Here is a 14,361-nt window from a genome sequence, read left to right as displayed (position 1 = left end):
TGGTTTTGAAGAATGTTTTAAGGTTATATTTAGAGTTTTTAAAAAAGTTTTCCCTCAGCCAGCCATGGTGGCTCACATCTGTAATCCCAGCACTTTGAGAGGCTGAGGCGGGCGGATCACCTGAGGTCAGGAGTTCTAGACCAGCCTGGCCAACATGGTAAAACACCGTCTCTAATAAAAATGCAAAAATTAGCTGGGTGTGGTGGCAAGCACCTGTAATCCCAGCTACTTGGGAGACTGAGGCAGGAGAATCACTTGAATCCGGGAGTCAGAGGTTGCAGTGAGCCGAGATCACACCACTGCACTCCAGCCTGGGCGATAAGAGTGAACCTGCATCTCAGAAAAAAAAAAAAAGTTTTCCCTCATTATTAAAAAGGAAAAATTATAGAAAATTAAAATATAGAATGTAGAAAGAGGAAAAACACCAGACATCACTCGTCAGGTGGATTGGTTTGTTTATTTTTAAGATGGGTTTATTTTGGATAGCCAGTTAGAAAACGCCCTTATAGCTGATGTGTGCTTGTGCATACTGAATTGTATACTTAATTCTGAAAGTAATGAGGAAACATTTCACCTGATGATAACTGGTACAAGGGAAAGTTCACGTGTCTTTAATAGTTTGCTAATTAGACTAGCTGGTTAGAAAGAGGGATCACTAGATTGGAGAGAGAGATCCAGTTTCCACTGGAGGCAGTAGGTCTGCTCATTTCCGTGGTGACAATCCTAATGGCAGAGGGAGTGAGTTTCCCTTAGTGGCACAGGCTGGGGGTTTTGAGCTTTTAAGTTTTGTTTTATAGAAATCTGGAGAATTTTACATTTTACTTCACTATATATCTATGTTTAAAATAATTCATTTTTGATGTCCCAAAATTGATGTGGGTTGCCTTATTTCCAGGCACCAGGTTGCTCACTGCAAGGTGACATTTTGAGAAGCAGAGATCTCTAGGTATATCTTAAGTGTGAAAAGCTTGTTAGATTTCCATGGCCTATTCCAGGTGGGTTGTTGGGTTTATGTTGTAAGCATCAAACTTTTGTGGAAATAAATACCTAATACAAGGTATAAATACCATTTCTGGTTTTCCTCAGAGCTCACAAAAGAATCTTTGAGACTTGATGTTTTCAACCTCCTGTCAGAATCCAAGTTGGTGATGCACCCAAACAAACCTGTTAAAATATGAGACACAGAGCCGGGCGCGGTGGCTCACACCTGTAATCCCAGCACTTTGGGAGGCTGAGGCAGGTGGATCACGAGGTCAGGAGATCGAGACCATCCTGGCTAATACGGTGAAACCCCGTCTCTACTAAAAATAGAAAAAATTAGCCAGGTATGGTGGCGGGCGCCTGTAGTCCCAGCTACTCAGGAGGCTGAGGCAGGAGAATGGCTTGAACCCGGGAGGCGGAGTTTGCAGTGAGCCGAGATCGCGCCACTGCACTCCCGCTTGGGTGACAGAGCAAGACTCCGTCTCAAAAAATAAAATAAAATAAAATAAAATAAAATAAAAAAGAGACACAAAGCAATATATGCATTTTCTCATGAAACAGTAAACTTTGGTTCCTTTGGACTATTCTGTGAGGGTTTTTGTTTGTGTTTGCAGGAAAAAAAATTAACCTAAGATATTAATGCCATTTCTGCTTTTCCTCACAGCATATATAAGATAATTTGAGATTTGATTTTTTTTAAGTTTGCTACTTTTCTAGGTTGAAACTTTGTGATGCGGCAAACCAAACCTTACTAATTTAAAAAGGAAAACAAAAGGCTAATGTGTCAGAAATGAATATATAAACTGAAACAGCTATAGGGAAATAAGACTTTCATTTTTAAGTCATCGCTTTAAAACTTCACCCAGATTGCTTGTGAGAGAGAAGCCATTATGATTTAATTATGGTTTTTCTATTAGGTACCCTGACCCCATGGAGCTTAGTAGCGTCAGGCACTTGTAAGAACACAGTAAATGCTAATGGAATAAATGAATGAATGAGTGAGTCTAATTATAATGGTCCTTTAATGTTCTGTGTGAAATAAGATGATCTCAACATCTCATTCTATGTAAGCCACCATTTATATAATAGAAACCACCTGCCCAGTCAGAAACCACTTAACCTCGGAAACCACAGCTAACTTCCTCCTGGTCAAATCGCTTTTTGCTGCTTCTCTTTCTTGAAGTCTTTGTTGCATTTGGTACCACTAAAAATATTTTTCTTTTTTTGTTATGACTGTGTAACATCCTGATTTTCTTCCCTTTTACTGCTCTTTCTAGTTTACTTTGTTGTTTGAATTTCCTCCTCCTTTTCAAGTGTGGCTGACCCCAGGGGCTTGTATTTGGCTTTTTGCTCTTAGATTATGCCGACCTTACCTTGAGGAATTAAAGTACATGATCATCAGGCCTAACCTTTTATTCTTGGGACATGCACTTTAGTTGTGTGTTGGTCATAGCAGCTTGCTTATATTCCTACCCCTCTCCAATACCTAAAAGTTTAGTAGCATTCTGAACACTTAAAAATTTTAAAATATTCCTCCTATAACATCTAGCAAATGGAAGAGTAAGTACTTATTTGACATTGACCTACCTGGCTCTTTAACCAGGGATGACATGGCTTATGGAAACTGGGGAAAATGGGTCAGCTGTTATAACCACAAGCATTTATCAAGTGCACATCAGTTCTTTGGGATTGTCATGCTTCATCTGATGGTGTTCTCATTACCATATCCTCAAAATTTTCATTAAAAAAAATGAAGTGGTGAGTTGGTAAGGCTCTTGTTTCTTCCAGCCGGTTTCTCACCACTTTTTTTCTGGGAAAACATAAACCTATTAGCAATGTCCACAAAGCAAATCAAACTGACGTGGCACTTGCCTGGATATAGACAATTCACCAATGGCTATATACAGCATATATAGCAGGGTAGACAATTACTCAGAATCATAACTAGAAAGGTAAAGTAGCTACATTATGTACACAGGGCAACCTAGGGTACAGCGTTAAGAGATTCTGGACACATTTTCCTGTCCAGAAAGGCCATGTACTTCCTCAGCAGGAAAGTGGCAGATAAGGGCAGGTGCGGTGGCTCACGCCTGTAATCCCAGCACTTTGAGAGGCCAAGGCAGGCAGATCACCTGAGGTCTGGAGTTCGAGAGTAGCCTGACCAACATGGAGAAACCCTGTCTCTACTAAAAATACAAAATAAGCGGAGCGTGGTGGTGCGTGCCTGTAATCCCAGCTACTTGGGAGGCGGAGGCAGGAGAATTGCTTGAACCCGGGAGTCAGAGGTTGTGGTGAGCCGAGATGACGCCATTGCACCTCTAGCCTGGGCAACAAGAGCAAAACACCGTCTGAAAAAAAAAAAGTGGCATATAAGAGAAGATAGGCCATTTGAAAAGACCTATTTCCCCCCCTTCAGTTTCTTTTTTTTTCTTTGTGTGTGTGTGTGTGTGTGCATGTGTGTGTGACAGAGTCTCTCTCTGTCGCCCAGGCTGGAGTGCAGTAGTGCGATGTTGGCTCACTGCAACCTCCGCCTCCCGGGTTCAAGCAATTCTGCCTGCCTCAGCCTCCTGAGTAGCTGGGATTACAGGCGCATGCTACCACGCCCAGCTAATTTATTGTATTTTTAGTAGCGACGGGGGTTTCACCATGTTGGTCAGGCTGGTCTCTTACTCCTGACCACCTCAGCCTCCCAAAGTGCTGGGATTACAGGTGTGAACCACCGCGCCCGACCTGTCCAAATATCTTTTAATCAGTCCTTATTGAATATGAAATCTTCAAAGAGAAAACCTTCATGAAATAATATCCTATTCTCAGGAACGCTTTTACACTGTTGGTGGGACTGTAAACTAGTTCAACCATTGTGGAAGACAGTGTGGTGATTCCTCAAGGATCTAGAACTGGAAATACCGTTTGACCCAGCCATCCCATTACTGGGTATATACCCAAAGGCTTATAAATCATGCTGCTATAAAGACACATGCACATGTATGTTTATTGTGGCACTATTCACAATAGCAAAGACTTGGAACCAACTCAAATGTCCAACAATGATGGACTGGATTCAGAAAATGTGGCACAAATACACCATGGAATAATATGCAGCCATAAAAAAGGATGCGTTCATGTCCTTTTAGGAACATGGATGAAGCTGGAAACCATCATTCCCAGCAAACTATCACAAGGACAGAAAACCAAACCCTCATGTTCTCACTCATAGGTGGGAATTGAACAATGAGAACACTTGGACACGGGGTGGGGAACATCACACACCAGGGCCTGTTGTGGGGTGTGGGGAGGGGGGAGGGAGAGCATTAGGAGATATACCTAATGTAAACGACGAGTTAACGGGTGCAGCACACCAACATGGCACATGTATACATATGTAACAAACCTGCACATTGTGCACATGTACCCTAGAACTTAAAGTATAATAATAAAAAAAGAATATCCTATTCTCTCACAATATGCCCTTTGTAGGGTGTTAGTATACAGTAAGTACATATTAAAAACAAACCAACCAACCTTGTTATTATTCCTCAGCTCCACAACATCATCGAACCAAGGGAATGATTACAAAGAGAGTTAATCGCAGTCTAAACATCAACTCTTTCCATTTTCTTTTAAGCATCTCAACAGTCTAATGCTTCCTAAAGTTTACAAACTATTATTTCCTATGTTAGTAAAGACACTCCACAACACTTAGTTGCTTTCATAACATAGTCCCATTTGAGTATCTTTAAATATTAAGTGAAACAAACGAATAAAAACACCCATGCTACACACTCACACATCAGGGCAGAATCACTCCTACCCTTTAGGCACAATTCCAAACTCCTGCTTTCATTAAATGGGTTTGTTCGCACATGTGCACATGCACGCAGATAATCTATTCCCCTACAGAATAGAAGAAATTTCTGAAGCAGCCAGCCCCCCTTAGAGTGCCCCAGGGGATCCAGGGAGTTCAGAGCTGCACACTGCAGCTCAGGACAGCCTTGAATCCAGCCCAATCACAGTCTTGCCCAAGCAGAGCGAGCAATACAGGCCCTTCTTTCATGAAGTTTTCCTTAGCCTCCTACCCAACCCTTCTTGGCCTCAGCCCCATCTTGGGACTCTGACACTGGCAAGACAAAATGTAGCAGAGAACATGTCATGGTAATTATTTGAGAACTTGGCCCGAAGACACACATATCCCAAAGAACATGGAAAATGTAAAAATGTTCAGGGAAATTAAAGGTGTATAATGTAACAAATCAAAGATAACCAATGTTTTGATTTAAAAATAGAAGTTTCTTATCTACAAAATGAATACACGAATTATTAGAAAATGTATTAAAAATTCAGAATTCAAAGAAGTATAAAGTAATAAGTGAAAGTCTTGCTTTGCTGCCCACCCTCACTCCCACTGCCCAGAGAGGATCACTGATTAAAGTGTCTTATGATTCCTTCCACACATTGCCATATACATGTGTATCTGTACAAATTTTTCTTCCCACAAATGGAAGCCACGGTTAAGATCACAGACTCTAGAGCCAGACTGGCTAGGTTGGAGTTCCATCTTTACCAGTTACTGGTTGTGAGCTCTTTGGCAAGTCACCTAATCTATCTGTGCCTCAGTTTCCTCATTTATGAAAAGATAAATAATATTACTTGTTTCATAGGGCTGTTATAAGGATTAAATGAGTTGCTTATATGCCAGACACTTAAAACAGCGTTATGTAAGTGTCAGTCTAATATTTAAAGGGTCTTTATTGAGATATATTTTACATATCATAAAATTCAGCTCTTTTTTTTTTTTTTTTTTTTTTGAGACAGAGTCGTACTCTATCACCCAGGCTGGAGTGCAGTGGTGCGATCACGGTTCACTGCAGCCTCGACCTCCAAGGCTCAGGTGATCCTCCCACCTCACCCCTCCAGTAGCTGGGACTACAGGCACGTGCCACCATGCCCGGCTAATATTTTGTATTTTTTGTAGACACGGGGTTTCGCCATGTTGCCCAGGCTGGTCTCGAACTCATGGGCTCAAGGGATCTGCCCACCTTGGCCTCTCAAAGTGCAGGGATTACAGGTATGAGCCACTGCGTCCAGCCGAATTCACACCCCCCCCCCCTTTTTTTTTTTGTGATGTAGTCTCGCTCTGTCGCCTAGGCTGGGAGTGCAGTGGCGCGATCTCGGCTCACTGCAGGCTCCGCCCCCGGGGTTCACGCCATTCTCCTGCCTCAGCCTCCCGAGTAGCTGGGACTACAGGCGCCCGCCACCTCGCCCGGCTAATTTTTTGTATTTTTAGTAGAGACGGGGTTTCACCGTGTTAGCCAGGATGATCTCGAGAACTCACCCCTTTTAAGTGTGCAATTCAGTGATTTTTAGTAACATTACTGAGTGGTACAATCATCACCATAAATGAGTTTTACAACATTTTCACTCTCCTAATAAACATCCCTCTTGCTCATTTACAGTTTATCTCTGTTCACACCCCCAACCCTAGGCAAGCATTAGTCTACTTTCCATTTCCAAATATTTGTCTTTTATAGAAATTTCATGTAAATGGAATCATACAATACGTGGTTTCTTTTGCCTGGCTTCTTTCACTTTACAAAATGTTTGTGAGGTTCATCCATGACATAGCATGTGTTAGTAGTCTGTGATTTTTATTGCTGAGTACTATTCTGTTATATCGCACTTTGTCCATTTGCCAGTTGATAGACATTCAGATTGTTTCCAATATATGGCTACTACGAATAATGCTCCCGTGAACATTTCCATGCAAGTCTTTGTGTAGTCATATGTTTTAATTTTTCTTGGATAGATATCTAGGAATGAAATTGCTGGGTTGTATGGAAGTTATATGTTTAACATTTTGAGGAACTGCCAAACTGCTTTCAAAGTGGCTGTACCATTTTACAGTCCTATCGGCATTTCATGAGGGTTTCCATTCTTGCACATTCTCACTAACATTTGTTGTTGTTTGTTTTACTTTTCGTTCTCGTTCTACCGGGTACAAAATGGTATTAATTGTGGTTTTAATTTGCATTTTCCTAATGACTGATGTTGAGCATGTTGTCATGTGCTTGTTAACCATTCGTAGATCTTCTTTGATGAAAAGTATGCTCGTAGCTTTTGTCCATTTTAAAATTGGGTTGTCTGCTTATTAAATTGCAAGAGTTCTTTCTGTATTCTAAATAGAAATCCTTTATTGCATATGTGTTTTGCAAATATTTTCTTCCAGTCTGTTGCTTGTCTTTTTGTTCTCTTAATAGCGTCATTTCGAAGTGCGAAAGTTCTGAATTTTCCTAAGGCTGAATTTATCAATTTTTTTCTTTGATGGATTGTGCTTTTGGTGTCATATCTAAGAAACCTTTACCTAACCTAAGGTCTTATAGATTTTATCCTATGTTTTCTTCTAAAAATCTTATTGTTTTTAGCTCTTACATTTAAGTCTACGAAAAATTCAGAATAAATTTTCCTGTATGGTGTGAGATGAAGCTCTAATATACTCTTTTTCATGCACTGATCATATATCCTGTGGCCTTGGTGCACTTCTAATAGTTTTTGTTTTGTTTTGTGGATTCCTTAGGATTTTCAATATACAAGATTATGTCAGATACAAATAGAGTTATTGTACTTCTACCTTTTCAATCTGGATGATTTATATGTCTTTTTCTGGCTTAATCCTCCTGATAGAACCTCCAGTACAATGTTCAATAAAAATGGTGAGCACATATATTCTTGTCTTGTTCTTGATTTTAGGGGTAAGTTTTCAGTTTTTTACATTTAAGTCTGATTTTAGCTGTGGGTTTTTTGGTAAATACCTTTTTTTTTTTTTTTTTGAGACGGAGTCTCGCTCTGTCTCCCAGGCTGGAGTGCTGTGGCGCGATCTCGGCTCATGGCAAGCTCCACCTCCCGGGTTCACGCCATTCTCCTGCCTTAGCCTCCCGAGTAGCTGGGACTACAGGCGCCCGCCACCACGCCCGGCTAATTTTTTATATTTTTAGTAGAGACGGGGTTTCACGGTGTTAGCCAGGATGGTCTGTATCTCCTGACCTTGTGATCCGCCCGCCTCGGCCTCCCAAAGTGCTGGGATTACAGGCGTGAGCCACCGTGTAAATACATTTTATCAGGTTTAGGAAGTTCCCTTTTATTCCTAGTTTGTTGAACATTTTTATCATAAAAAGATATTGTACATTGTCAAAAGCTTTTTCTGTGTCTACTGAAATGATGATGTGGTTTTTGTCTTTTAAAATATTATACTTGATCATTTTAGGTTTATGTTGACTGATTTTCATATGTTGACCCAACCTTGCATTCCCAGAATAAATCCCAACTGGTTATGATGTATAAATTTTTCTTTATGTTGCTGGGTTTGGCTTGCTGATATGTTGAGGGTTTTTGTGCATATGTTTATAAGGGATATTGGTCTGTAGCTTTCTCATTATGTCTTTGTTTTAATTTGGCATCAGGGTAATATTTGCCTCATAGAATGAGTTGTGAAGTGTTTTCTCACATTCCAATTTCCGAAGAGTTTATGAAGGATTTGTATTAATTCCTGTTTAAACTTTTGATAGCATTAGCCAGTGAAGCCATCTGAGCCTGTGTTTTTCTTTGTGGAAAGTTTATTGATTCCCAATTCAATCACTTGTCATAAAGCTATACAGATTTTGTATTTCTTTTTGAATTAGTTTTGGTAGTTTGTGTGTTATTCTAGTAATTTGTTCATTTCATGTAGATTATCTAATTCGATTCCATGCAATTGTCCATAGTATTCCTTTATAATGTTTTTATTTCTCTAAAGTTGGTAGTGATGCCTGCTCTTTCATTTATAGTTTTAGCAATTTGAACCTTTGTTTCTTGGTCAGTCTAGCTAAAGGTTTATTAATTTTGTTGATCCTTTCAGAAAGTCAACTTGGATTTTGTTGATTTTTATTGTTTTTCTGTTTTCTAAGGTAATTAGTCTCACACTATTTTTAAAATCAGTATATTTATTAAAAGTGGTACTTATTCATCTTTCCTCATGTACCCTTTTTACATTATACATGTTACATGTTCTGTTTGACATTCATCTGAAAAATATAATTTATATTTGATATATTTGACGATTTCATAATTGACAATAAGAATGCTTTCTTTTTTTCCCCTCGATTTTATTTTAAGTTCCGAGGTACCTGTGCAGGATATACAGGTTTGTTACATAGGTAAACGGGTGCCATGGTGATTTGCTGCACAGATCATCCCATCACCTAGGTATTAAGCCCAGCATCCATTAACTATTCTTCCTGATGTTCTCCCTCCCTCCCCCAACCCCCCGACAAGCCCCAGTGTGTTGTTTCCCCCAATGTGTCAATGTGTTCTCATTGTTTAGCTCTCACTTATAAGTGAGAACATGCAGTGTTTGTTTTTCTGTTCCCGCGTTAGTTTGTTGAGGATAATGGCTTCCAGCTCCATCCATGTCCCTGCAGAGGACATGATCTCATTATTATTATTATTATTATTATTATTATTATTATCATCATCATTATTTTGAGACAAAGTCTCACTCTGTTGCCAGACTGGAGTGCAGTGGTGTGATCTCGGCTCACTGCAACTTCTGCCTCCAAGGTTCAAATGATTCTCTTGCCTCAGCCTCCTGAGTGGCCGGGACTACAGGTGCGCACCACCACACCCGACTAATTTTTGTATTTTTAGTAGAGACGGGGTTTCACCATGTTGGCCAGGATGGTCTCCATCTCCTGACCTCGTGATCTGTCCACCTCAGCCTCCCAAAGTGCTGGGATTACAGGAGTGAGCCACTGTGCCTGGCCGATCTTGTTATTTTTTTATGGCTGCATAGTATTCCATGGTGTATATGTACCACATTTTCTTTATCTAGTCTATCATTGATGGTCATTTAGGTTGATTCCATATCTTTGCTATTGTGAATAGTGCTGCAATGAACATATGCATGCATGTATCTTTATAATAGAATGATTTATATTCCTTTGGGTATATACCCAGTGATGACATTGCTGGGTCAAATTGTATTTCTTTCTGTATGTCTTTGAGGAATCACCACACTGTCTTCCACAATGGCTGAACTAATTCATACTCCCACCAACAGCGTAAAAGCATTCCTTTTTCTCTGCAGCTTCACCAGCCTCTGTTGTTTTTTTACTTTTTAATAATCGCCATTCTGACGGGTGTCAGATGGTATCTCATTGTGGTTTTGATTGGTTTTGATTCGCATTTCTCTAATGATCGGTGATGTTGAGCTTTTTTTTTATGTGTTTGTTGACCTCACGTATGTCTTCTTTTGAGAAGTGTCTGTTCATGTCCTTTGCCCACTTTTTAATGGGTTTGTTTGTTTTTCTCTTGTAAATTTGTTTAAATTCCTTGTAGATACTGGATATTAGATGTTTGTCAGATGAATAGATTGCAAAAATGTTCTCCCATTCTGTAGGTTGTCAGTTTACTCTGATGATAGTTTCTTTTGCTGTGCAGAAGCTCTTTAGTTTAATTAGATCCCGTGTTTCAGTTTTTGCTTTGGTTGCAATTGCTTTTTGCATTTTCATCAATAAATCTTTGTCTGTGCCTATGTCCTCAATGGTATTGCCTAGATTTTCTCCTAGGGCTTTTATAATTATGGGTTTTACATTTAAGTCTTTAATTCATCTTGGTTTTATTTCTGAGATCTCTATTCTGTTCCATTGGTCTGTGTGTCTGTTTTTATACCAGCACTATGCTGTTTTGGTTACTGTAGCCTAGTAGTATAGCTTGAAGTCAGGTAGTGTGATGCCTCCAGCTTTGTTCATTTTGCTTAGGATTGTCTTGGCTATATGGGCTCTTTTCTGGTTCCATATGAAATTTAAAGTAGTTTTTTCATAGACAGTATATAGTTGAATTGTGTTTGTTTTATCCACTATGTCAATTTCTACATTTTATTGGAGAGTTTACTCCATTTAAATGTAATGTAATTACTGATTTTAAAGAAAGGACTGGCATCTGCCATTTTTCTATTTGTTTTCTGTATGTCATATCATTTTTGTACCTCTGTTTTTCCATTACTTCCTTACTCTGTGACATGTAGGCCTATTCTAATGCCCTATTTTAATTAATTTGTCATTTCTGTTACCATATATCCCTTGTGTTATTTTCTTAGTGGTTGCTCTGGGGATTACAATTATTATCTTAAAACAATCTAGGCTGGGCGGTGGCTCACGCCTGTAATCCCAGCACTTTGGGAGGCCGAGGTGGGCAGATCACCTGAGGTCAGGAGTTCAAGACCAGCCGGGCCAACATGGCAAAACCCCGTCTCTACTGAAAATACAACAATTAGCTGGGCTTGGTGGCGGGCGCCTGTAATCCCAGCTACTTGGGAAGCTGAGGCAGGGAGAATCGCTTGAACCCGGGAGGTGGAGGTTGCAGTGAGCCGAGATCGTGCCACTGCACTCCAGCCTGTCGACAGAGCAAGACTCCGTCTCAACAACAACAATAATAACAACAACAACAACAACAACAAACCAATCTAGTTCAGATTAATAGAAATGTAATTTTAATAGTATATGGAATCATTTTCCAATATAGCTCCATTCCATCTGTTTTTTTGGGCTGTTATTGTCATAGAAATTATATATTTTATATTATTAGTCTATCAACACAATTTTACAATTATTTCTTTATGCAATTATATTTTAAATAAGGTAGGAGGAGACAAAAGTTATCAAACTACATTTATACTATCTTTTATGTTTACCTACATAGATACCTTTACCGGTACTATTTATTTCTTTGTGTGGATTTGAATTACTGTGTAGTTCTTTCATTTTAGACTGAAGGACTTATTTTAGTATTTCTTGTAGGTCAGATCTGCTAGTGAAAAATTCTTTCAGTTTTTGTTCATCTGGAAATGTGTTAATTCTCTTTCAGTTTTGAAGGATAGTTTTGCCAAATACAGAATTTTTAGTTGACAATTTTTTCCTTTCAGCACTTTGAGGATGCCATCCCAATGCATTCTGTCTTCCATGAAGGCAAGAAGGCATTCTGTCCTTTTTGATGAGAAGTCCACTATTAATCTCACTGAGAGACGAATTGCTTTTCTCTTGCTGCTTTAAAGAGTCTTTGTCTTTCAACAGTTTGACTATGATGTGACTGGATGTAGATATCCTTGTGTTGACCCTACTTGAAGTTTGTTGCACTTTTAGCTATGTGGAGCAAAGTTTTTCATAAAATTTGGGAAATTTCTGGCTATTATTTCTTCAAGTATTCTTTCTATTTGTTTACGTCTCCCTCTTCTCCTTCTGGGACTTACATTGTATGTCTATTGGTATGCTTGATGGTATACTACAGGTCTCCAAAGCACCGTTCTTTTTGCTTTCTATTACTCAGACTGAATTACCTAAATTAACCTATGTTTGGGTTCTCTGATTCTTTTTTTCTGCCAGCTCAAATCTGCTATTGAACAATTTTAGTGAATCTTTCATTGCAATTACTGTATTTTGCAACTCCATAATTTCCGTAATTTCTGTTTGCATCTTTTAAACCCTTTTTTTGTGTGTGTGTGAGACAGAATTTTGCTCTGTCACCCAGACTGGAGTGCAGTGGCATGATCTTGGCTCACTGCAACCTCCGCCTCCCAGGTTCAAGCGATTCTCCTGCCTCAGCCTCCTGAGTAGCTGAGATTATGGGTGTGCACCACCACACCTGGCCAATTTTTGTATTTTTAGTAGAGACGGGGTTTTACCATGTTGGCCAGGCCGGTCTCAAGTTCTTTAAAGCCCACTACAAACATTGCATTCCTTAGATCTTTCTTTTAAGTTTTTGGACAGGCCCTGGCTTGCCCAAACGTGTATAATCACCTCAGGCAGTTGTGATGTTAAACAATTGCAGCTGATTATTTTTGATAACTGCACTAAAGATAGGGCTTTTCTTGTCGAGCAAGCTCAGAGTCAGGTCACATATGAAAGCACTGTATAAATGGGGCTTTCCCAGAGAGGTATGAGACAAGTCAAACAGTAACAATGCTGTGGGATAGAAGTTTTTTGAGGAGCTCCAAACCCAGTCTGCCCCCTCTAGTGGCTGTAAAGCTGCTGTCGTTTTTTGTTTTTGATTTTTTTGTTTGTTTTGTTTTTACAGCTCGTCTGGCTGTGAGTTGGCTGGTTTTCAAGGGAACTGTGGAGCTGGGGAGAGAAACATGGGAGTAGGCCAAGTTAAAAATGTAGTTTTCTTACATAGGTGCTGTGGTTTTTCTTGAATAAATGCTCCTCAGATTGCTTTAGACCTTTGGTTAATTTCCAGATTTGTAAAAAAAAAAAGTTGATTTTTATAATTTTGCCAGCATTTTCATTGATTTTATGGAGGAGTGGATTTACAGAGATCCTCACTCTGCCATTCCAGAAGTCTCACCTGGTTAGCTATTATTTTATTATACAAGCCGTTCCTTACCTTTGTTTTTCCTCATTTAAAAATGCCTCTTAAATTTTTTTTAATACCAGGTCATGCAGATCTAATGTAGTGTTCCAGAGTAGGGACACAACATAATTTATTTAACCATGCCCTATTATTAGACTGAGATTTTTTTTCTATCATAATCAATGCAATTTAAGTTTTTTCCAATTTTTTTCATATCACAATCAATGCAATGAATACCCTTTGAATTATATTTTTTATATATTAAAAGTATATATATTTAGATTAGATTCCCAATTGAAGAACAGCTGGTCAAAGAGTATATGCAGTTCTAATTTTGACTGATACTGCCAAATTGCCCTCAAGATAGCTACACTAATTACACTTCTCTTACTGCTATATCAAAGTGTCTTTCTTCACATACATTTACCAACACTGAAAATCTTCTTAATTTTTGCTAATTCAATAGTTCATAAAATAGTGCCTTATTCCATTAATTCACTTATTTACCTTAAGATAAGGATATCTATTTACCTTACACATGATTTGAAAACTGCTTTGAATTGAGGCTTTGCTACAGCAAGAGGAGAGAAAAAAACGGTTTTAGATGTGGGGATCATCACAGAGCATACCCTGTTACCAACATGGTTTTTCCAGTGGTTTGTAAAAACCAGTCTGGGGATAAAGGTATCAATCAATCCCTTTTATTACCATTGTTTCATGAATTTGGGTAACTTCATACTCTCAAGACTCATGGCAATTGATGGAAGGATGAAGTTCTACACCTTGGGATTTAGCATGATGACTCAGGATATAAATGCAGCCCCCTCTTGCAAATTGCTCTGGGGCATTGATAACCCCTGTCTGGAACTTACAGTTGCTCACAAACATTTTAGCTAGCTACTGCTAAACTTTTTCTCTCATAGTTGCAACTAGAAATTACTGCACATGCTTTGGGCTCATGAATTGTTTGTAGAGGGCAGGAGAAGGATACTATTGTGTCCAAGT

The sequence above is a fragment of the Gorilla gorilla genome, chromosome X, assembly GCF_029281585.2.
Source record: "Gorilla gorilla gorilla isolate KB3781 chromosome X, NHGRI_mGorGor1-v2.1_pri, whole genome shotgun sequence".
In the NCBI taxonomy this organism is placed as follows: Eukaryota; Metazoa; Chordata; class Mammalia; order Primates; family Hominidae; genus Gorilla; species Gorilla gorilla.
The sequence above is the reverse complement of the archived record's forward strand: the minus strand, read 5'-3'. Positions refer to the sequence as shown.